This window comes from Taudactylus pleione, unplaced genomic scaffold, assembly GCF_031769625.1.
Source record: "Taudactylus pleione unplaced genomic scaffold, aTauple2 ptg000053l, whole genome shotgun sequence".
Classification (NCBI taxonomy): domain Eukaryota; kingdom Metazoa; phylum Chordata; class Amphibia; order Anura; family Myobatrachidae; genus Taudactylus; species Taudactylus pleione.
In genome coordinates this window covers 22,112,230-22,121,953 of record NW_028284455.1, presented here as the reverse complement: position 1 = coordinate 22,121,953, position 9,724 = coordinate 22,112,230, and the positions used below count along the sequence as shown (strand labels likewise).

Here is a 9,724-nt window from a genome sequence, read left to right as displayed (position 1 = left end):
TGCAAATGCTAATAAGGGATAAATATTATGCCAAAGTATATTACATCATATATTTTTGTCTCCCATAATCTAAATTACTGTAACTAAAATGTTACTTAGTTTAGGGGAACACTCATATTAAAGTTTCTAAAATTAAAAATAAAAGATCACAAATGGGAGGAGTCTATTAAACTAATTTCAAGTATCCCCATATGTATGTATAGGGTACTACAGGATATCTGCTGCTTTTTGTTCGGCAGAGCAGTCCCCATAGGTTTCTATGGGGACTGCGATAGTAGTAAATATACAGTATCATGCTCCAAAACAGCTGGGTCTTTTGGAGCTTACCTCCTGATAGCTATGATGGTATTAGCCATTGTGACCTATAGGCTACATGTACACCCTTTTTGTAAAGCAAGGGATGTGCAAGAGCTTAAACAATCACTTTAATTTACATTTCCCTGCAAGCCAATAGAAGCCTGTGTCCCTGCATGTTTTCTTATGATACATTGTCCTGATAAATAATGTGTCAATATGAAATTATGCTTATTGGGTCTAAAATGCAGCCAATGATAAATGGCTCTTTTGTCTTTAAAGAGATTTTAGTGTTTAAATAAATCAGCTTTGTAAAGAAAGTTTAAAATAATAGATGTTCTTGCACTACTTATCACACATAAAAATTTAGTTTTTTGGTTATAAAATGTTAAATGTGTTCTTAATGCTGGCAAAATGTATAAAAGTGTTCATTAATTTAAATGTATATACACTTAATGGTGCAAAAATATTGGCACAATGTTTTAAATACAATTATGTGTAAAATATTAAGTATATCAAACTAATTAATCATTGTATGACTGCTCCCATATTTATTCCTAAAACTAATGACATAATCATATTTGACTAGACTAATGTTCTATACCATAGCTTCCATTTTAATTCTATTAGGTACAGTATAGGGATAAAATAAATAAATGACTTTTAAAAATATTGCTTCTTAAATCTATTAACTTAAGTAGCATTTTGTCTTATGACATCTACAACAATTATGCTTTGTATGCTACATTTGATATGCTTTGTTTTTCATTTACTCAGTGGTATCAGTTTGCTGATTTCCACTATATTTCGATAAGAATACTATGTGCAAACAATTTTCATGTATTAGTTAGCACATTGCCTTCTGCAAAGCATATAATGCCAATAAGAAATTCATTATTGGGCAGTGTTTTAAAAAAAAAAAATTCAGGTGCACTGGCTCCACGTACAGTACAAAATAATAAAGTTATCACTTATGTTCGGGTTCAGACCATGCAAATGCAAGCAGATCCCTCTCCTAAAATTTTGCTGTGACATAGCCAGTAGTCAACAATGGCTAATGACAAAAAACAACACAGTATTCCTCCAGCACAATATAATGAACCAGCAAATGAGATTTACATCCTACATGATAGTAGTAATGCAGAGATCTCAGTTACATATATTTGCAAACATATGGCTAAGCCATATCAGGCATCTCTGATATGGTATTCCTAATAATAGCACCCACTTTGGGTCATACATTTGTATATATACTTATAATACATGATAGTAGCACATACATTTATACAATTTTAAATTGAGAGCTAACCCACCCGGAGGCACCACAATATCCTCTAATTGCACCACAAAGATCAGTATACCCTCCAGCTACTGGTCCCATACATGCTTCTCAGAACAGTGATAAAAATGGTAAGATGCTCAAAAAATGTATTGGTCCACTAAATGTGTTTTCAAAGGAGGGCTAATGTAGACAAGAAAAAAACTGGTCCACTATAGTGTGCTGGGGAAATTCTATGTTGTTTTTTCTTGTCTAGATTAGCCCTTCCCTATAGTGGACCAATAAATTGATTTAACAAATTGCCATTTTTGTGCAGCACTACAATGACTAATTCCCAGCAAAGATGGTATTAGTTATTGGGGCCACGGTTTAGTGAGTGTAGCTCCTCAGACTTTTTATTTCCATTATTCACATTATAGCAGTCCCAGAGAAACTTACTGTATGGAGGATGTTTCTGTGAATGCAAATGGAGGGCCACAACATATTTTAGAGCTATCCCACAGGATTTCCCACAAATTAGTGAAAATAAATATGCCCCATGGCACAGTCAACCAAGTAGAAAAAACCTTTGGTCATTTATCTGTTATCATCATATTAGCTATCAGTTTTTGTTTTGTTGTGTTACTGCAGCATTACTGGTATTGTTAAAGCAATTACCAAGTTAACAATGAAATGTAAACTGTAAATGTATATGGGATGTAGTTAAGAGACCGGTGACGGCATTGTTGCTGGTCTCAAAACCGTTAAAGAAATCCCGACAAGAGACTTAAGATAGTCGTCAAAATACTGATGCCTATCTCAATCTTGATGCCGGAATGGTGAAGGATGCCAGCACAAACTAGGTAAGTCTGGGGCACCCTGAGCATTAGCCATAGGGGGGGAGTGTTAGGTTTAGGGAGCATAGTGGGGTTAAGGTTAGGTTTTGGGGGAGGTTAGGGTTAGGCACCTGCCCTGGGAGGGTTAGCTTTTTGGTACGGTAAGAGGGGGATTGGGTTAGGCACCCCTGGGGGAGATTAGGGTTAGGCACAATGGGGGGAGGTTAAGGTTAGGCACCACTAAGGGAGGGTTAGGGTTAGAGGGGGTAGAGGGGTAGGGATTCTATATTATGATAGCTAGAAGCTGATTGGTTGTTTTGGACAACTTCTATACTTGTCCTCTTTAGAAAGATTGCTACATCTTCTCATTAATCTTTTTAAATAATTTCACAGGAAATCGAATGACAACCGTTAGTCATTTACCTTAAATATTGATCAGTAATTGCATTCTTAATAGCATCCACAATCATCCAGTAAAGTTGAAAGAGTTAATGGTGTGTTGAAAAATGTAATTGCTAAACTATCTGGTGAAATTGATTTCAAATAGCCAGCTGCCTATCCACTTGCCCTCATAGCTATGTGAAATTCTCCATCATGTGCTATTTGCCACTGCCAATGTTATATGCTAGAAGGAATTTCTGTGTGCATCTATACATCATACTATTAGCTCGTAACCTACCCAGAAGCAGACCAACAATCTCGAACAATGAAGAATCAACAAGACTCTCTCCCTGCAACTACATTATTGATCTCAGGAGGACAAACTGTATGTGTAGTGACTCTGTGAAGCTGGCTTCACAGAGTGTTATGCTCATAATAAAATTCTTGTTTGCCTTGTTCAAGAAGGAATTTCAGCATCCATGTTGATAATGAGAATATGCAATCTGTCATCTTTTTCTTCTGCTTTTAAAATACAGAAACATATAATTTGATGGCAGATAAGAACCACTTGGCCCATCTAGTCTGCCCCATTTTTAAACATATTGTTACCTCAACCCTTATTGATCCTTACTTCTTCTGAAGGATATCCTTATGTCTATCCCATGCATGTTTAAACTGCTCTACTGCCTTAGCTTCTACCAACTCTGATGGGAGGCTATTCCACTTGTCCACTTCCCCTACTGTGAAGTAATTTTTCCTCAAATTTTCCCTGAACCTACCACCCTCCAGTTTCAGAACATGTCCTCTTGTTCTAATACTTCTCTTTCTTTGAAGTAAGGGCCTGATTCAGAGCTGAACACTCTGACCAGAGCGCTCGCTCTGAATCAGGGCCCTCCTACCTGTTTTAGGAGCATCCTCATGGATGCTCGCATAAACTGTGGGTTACCACCCACAGCTTATGCGAGTGTCCATGATGATGGTCGCAATGGTCAAGACCATCGCGACCATCAGGCTTGCGACGGAGACCCTGCGGTAAGGTCTCGCTGCCACAAGCCCTGGAGTGATTTTGGCTCTATCAGAGCCAAAATCACTCCCACTGACATCACTAGTGATGCCAGTGGGGCCGGCTTGAGACGGTAGGCGTTCCCATGGGAACGCCTCCATCTGGCAGGCACGCCCCCTGCATGCCCACAAAGGGGGCGTGCTGTCAATCAACATCGACAGCACGCCCCCTTTGGTGTGAGACGTGGAGCGATGGAGAGCCCGTCTCTATCCAGGTGTCGCGTATGTGCACGACGGAACTCCCTCCGTCTTGCGCATGCGCAGTGGGGCAACATCGACCCGTTTGCGAGCATCCTTTGCTCGCGAACGGGTCTGAATGACCCCCAATGTCTCCTTCCATTACCTTGTTAAAACCCTTTATATATTTGAATATTTCTATCATGTCCCCCATTTCCCTTCTCTGCTCCAAACTATACATATTAAGATCTTTTAGTCTTTCCTGGTACGTTTTGTGGTGTAGACCTTGCACCATTTTAATTGCCCTTCTTTGTACAATCTCTAATGTATTAATATCCTTCTGGAGATATGGCCTCCAGAACTGAACACAGTATTCGAGATGAGGACGTACCAATGACCCATACAGTGGTATTATCACTTCTTTCTTTCTGCTACTGATTCCTCTCCCTATGCAACCAAGCATCTGACTTACCTTCCTCATTGCTTTGTTACAATGTTTGCTTGCTTTTAAGTCACCTGAAATAGTGACACCTAAATCCCTTTACTCTTCAGTAGTTTCCAGTATAGTGCCATTAATATGATTTTTAGCCTTTAGATTTTTGAGACCCAAGTGCATGATCTTGCATTTTTTGGCATTAAACTGTAGTTGCCACATTCTTGACCATTCCTCTAGTCTACCTACTGTAGATCATTTGTCATTTGTTTTACCCTGACTGGTGTGTCTACCCTGTTGCATACCTTTGTGTCATCTGCAAAAGGCATAGTTTCCCTTTAATACCATTTGCAATGTCACAAATAAAGAAATTAAAAAGCACTGGTCCAAGTACAGATCCCTGAGGTACTCCACTTGTAACATTTCCCTCTTGAGACTGCACTTTGTTTACTACAACTCTGTTTTCTATCCTACAGCAATGACCTTATCCATTCAACTATCTTTGTATCCAATCCCATGCTTTACAGTTTATTGAACAGTCTGCAATGTGGAACAGTGTCAAAAGCCTTACTAAAGTCTAGATAAGCTATATCTATGGCTACCCCTTTTTCTATTTCCTTGATCACCCAGTCAAAAAATTCAATAAGATTTGTTTGACATGATCTCCCCCCAGTAAATCCATGCTGTTTGGGGTCCTGCAACTTGCTGGATTTGAGATAATCTATGACTCTTTCTTTTAAGAGTGTTTCCATCAATTTCCCTACCACTGATGTAAGGCTTACTGGTCGGTAGTTGCTTGCCTCTTCCTTGCTTCCACTTTTGTGCAGGGGGACAATGTTTGCTCTTTTCCAGTCTTCTGGAATTACTCCAGTAGCTAGTGACTGGTTGTATAATCTGTTAATGGTGTTACCAGCACCCCTTTAAGCTCTTTTAGTATCATTGGATGTATCCCATCTGGCCCCATTGATTTATCCACTTTCAGTTTTGAGAGTTCTGTTAGGATCTTCTCCTCTGGCTCCTTTAGCCAGGATGGAGCCTAAATGACTGCAGCAAACATAATTAATGCTATGTCACTGTGTTAATTTGAATTATTATGAACAAACATATAGTACATGTGCATATCAAAAGAGCAATTTTATGCACATTGGGCCTGATTCAGAGATGTATACTAATCCTGTTGCCACTGCATCTTTGTACACAGCAACCATGCAAAAATATGCAAATGTTGCACCTGCCATAAATTGTATTGAGACACCCACAAATGGCATCATAAATCCAAGTGACTGCATACAAAGACACTGCATCAGTCACAGATCCTTTAATAATTGACCTTCTGAGTAACCCTATGGTTGCATAGAATGGCCGCGTGTCATGAAATGGCAGAGCCATTTTTATTGCATACAGGATCTCAGACACAAGCTGTGACACCCCCCAAAACAGTTGCAACACATCTGCATACTGTAACACTCCCTCAACACCAGTATTGAAGTGTTGCTAGGGAGGAGGTGTGATCACTATCAGGTCCCAGGGGGCTCATGGATGGACCCCCCCAAAATCCAGCCCTGACCATTAGAAAGGCAGGCTTCTCTTGTTGATTTAGCAGTGTTTTACAGAGGCTCCATTCAGGCCTCAGGCCAGTAATATCACTAATACTGGTGCTGGAATCTGTTACTGAACCTCTTCAAAACATCTCCCAGCAGAGCACCATGTGATGTCATGACATCATGTGGCCCCACCCCACACTCCCCCACTGCCACTGAGTCCTAGCAACAGTGAATAGTGCAGACAAGCCCAGGCTTAGTAAAGCAGGCCCCTGCACCAGCACACAATAAAGTGAGGAGTAGAGGGAGACACCTCTCCCTGCCAGTAAATTATGTAAAAAAAAAAAAGTTTTATATTTAATGAATAAGGCAGACAATGCAGGGCCGCTGTACAGCATCTAAATGGGTGTGTGTGGGGTGAGAGGGAATCAGCCCCAGAAGTAAGCTGTCATTGTTACCTTCAGGCATGGGGTGAGGTGTGGTTCTGCGCATCACCTTTAGCCTTGCCCCAGCATGGAGAAGCAGTGGAAGACCCACAGCCACACACTCTGAAAAGTGTGATTGCACTGTTCTGTGCTCCTTCTCCCCTCTGTCCTATCTTTCTCAGCACCTCAGCCCCTGCCCTGCTCTCTTTCCTTCATTTTATATGCATGTCTGTCTGGGGGGCAGTCATATGTGTGTGTGTCTCCATGTACCCCCTCAGAACTCGGTATGTCTCCATGTGCTCCTCCCCCACAACCAGTGTGTATGTCTCCCTCCCCTTCAACAGCAGTGTTTTTTCATATCCCCTTCTCCCCAGTTACAGGTGTGTCTGCATGTTTGGCCTTTGTGTTTTCTCCTTCATTTACCTGTGTCTTCCATTACTCCTTTTATATCTGTCCCCCCACCTAAATCTGTCTTTTATCCCCCACTACCCATCTTTTTCCTGTGCCCCTACCACCTATCTTTTTTCCATGCCCCCACCACCCACCTTCCATTGTGCCCCTGCAACTGCTTCTCCTTCTACCACCTCCTTTTTCCTTTAACTTGGCCTTTCTTCACCCCTTACCTGCCACCTCCTTTTCTACTGAAGGCGATGGAGTCCGGGTGGTCGACGATCAGAAGTGGTATGGAGAAACCTGCAGATGGATAGTAAGCACAATCTTTTGATTTCAATTATTAGTGTTTTTTTTATAATGCTGCTATCATTGGCAAAAACCATGATGACAGTAAAATACAGTATGCCAGTTTTCATCAATGAAGCTTTCCCTTATGGATAGCACAAGTATTCTGGCAGTACTTGTGTTGCCACAATACCTGTTCTTTCATTAATTTAAAATAATTAAAAAAAATGCTTTATTCCTTTCAGACTATTTTTAGTTTATGTTAAAATTTTATTTATTTTACTTGTAGGAGCACATGGGGGGGCAACCAGACCAGTACCTCGCCTAAGGCCCCATGAAGTGTAAATCCAGCTGTGGTCAGCATGTGTGGTCAAGTTGAAGTGAAAAATAAACCAGCATGTGCATGTGTCAGACACATGATGTACCCACTAGGGGAACACAATGGTAGGGGCCTTTTATCATGCCATTGCAGAACCATGAACAGGTGCCAGAGGGAGAATGGGGAGCCTGAATAGAATATGGAAGCTTGCACAGGAGGCACACCACTAAGTACTGTGTGTAAGTGTCATATACCCCTTTCTCCCAAAATCCCCAGGACTAACACAGGATTCTGAACATGACCAGGGTTGCACCTGTTTACACTGCACTTTGACCCTGTAAAAATCCTGGTTCTTTGCCTTTCACACTAGAACAAATTTTTTTTCAGCTGATTAAAGTAATTTAATCAGTTTACCTCATTGGTATTGCAGTAGTTTAAGTAGGTAAACTTTTAATTGCAAAAGCAGGTGAATATGATCACCATCAGTGTTGTTGTGGGTGATAGCAGAGTTATAGGTTATAAAATATAGTCAAGAGTTTGCATCCACCATCCTCAGGTTTGTCAATATTTTATCACTTCAGCAGCAACCCAGGATTTTCAACAAAAGAGAAAGAGGAGTGTAAGGGGTGAACAGGTTGGTGCGAGAAGGTGCAGGTCAAGAGGATCAGTGTGTAGTGAGGGGCACAGGGGGAAATTGGCTGGTGGACGTAAATGGTAGAAAAAAAGTGGGGGATAGATATATTAGAAGGAGTAAAAAAGACATATACTCCCATTAGGGAAATAAGGAAAGACAGACTCACACAAAGATGAGATGGAGAGAAACAAAGGGCAGTGATAAGACATGCACATGGGGTAAGGGGCTGGAGTAAAGCAGACAGATACTCAGTGAGGTGAAGGGGGAGCTGAGATTAGGAATTGGGTATCTAGGGAAATAACATAGATTAGGGGGCTTAGCATGTTTGGAGGAATATCTGTGTCCTCATGGCTGCCTGCTTTCTCAGTACAGCAACAGGTGCTCCCACTGGCACACCCATGTAATTTTGACATTTACAGGGGAAAAGTCCTCTCTGCCTACCGGTGATCCTCAATTTAAACAGTCAATCACCCTAAATCTGCCTATTTCACCACCCCCCATAAATTCAGAGCACCCACTTCATCTGCTCCATAACATTATGCGTACAAAAAACAAAGAGCCAAGAAGGGCTAGTTGTTGGGGCACTCTTAAATCAAATTTAATAAAATGTAACCTTTATTAGTAATTATTAAAAAGCTGCGGATCTCCTCATTTTAATAGAATAAATGGATACGGCGAAATAAATATTGATATAATTCTGGGTAATTATGCTCCTATAAATTCTAGATTATTTATTCACATCATACAGGAGTTTTGTACCCGTGGTGATCCTGAAATCAACATAAACCAAATCAAATGTAATCACTTATGTCCCTGCTATTATACATTTAGTCCCGTTCTACTCCTAAATATTACCTACAACACCCAATATTCCCTGGTGGTCTCCCATCCAAGTACTAATCAGGCCCAATACTGTATAGCTTCCAAATTCAGACTAGATTGGGCAAATTCAGAAAGGTATGGTTGTAAGACTATATAAACAGGAGATTGGGGGTCCAGGTGTAATTTAGCTAAGGGCATTATGTAGGACTAACTCAGTATGAGAAGTCCACTTTGATTAAACAATGGACATAAATTCCAAACAAAGTATTGCACCAGCATACTTTGATTAATGAATAAATTGGTTATGTTACCTTCTAAAGTGTAAAGTAAAGCCATATAAACAGATCATTTAAATGCAGGTATAAGTAATGTCAGTCTAATAGTGCCTGGGGATAATCATATCACATGTAAATGGCATTTATATAGTATTCATATGATTGTGCATGAGTATGCAAATTCCACTTTTTCGGTAGGGATGGTGCTTATTTATATTCCCCTAGAGCACTTAGCAGACACCATAAATTTTAATCAAACAATACATAGCATAATTTGTATTATTAACATGAAATACGGATGTACATTGAATAAGTCATCACATGGTCACAACACACAGAGTGGTAATAAAAAACAAAAAAAGAAAGCAAAAGGTATTGCTAGTGTCCATTCCCCTTAGTCACCGGGGCAGAGACCGGGCGCCAATCAAGTCCTCATATAGGGATTGTACTAATCTGTATTCCCCTGGAACATTCAATAGATAGCATACATTGTTGCCAACTAATATAGTTGTACACAGTGTGTTTTGCTACATTTACAATGGATACAGGTGTGTCTCAAAATCATCACACAGTGATAGTAAAAAAGAGT

General features: G+C 40.3%; 1 pseudogene; it reads right to left on the bottom strand.

Annotated features, from left to right (window-relative positions):
• Window positions 1-8,890: 8,890 nt before the first annotated feature.
• LOC148535305 (5S ribosomal RNA) lies at window positions 8,891-9,009 on the bottom strand (annotated as a pseudogene).
• Window positions 9,010-9,724: the final 715 nt, after the last annotated feature.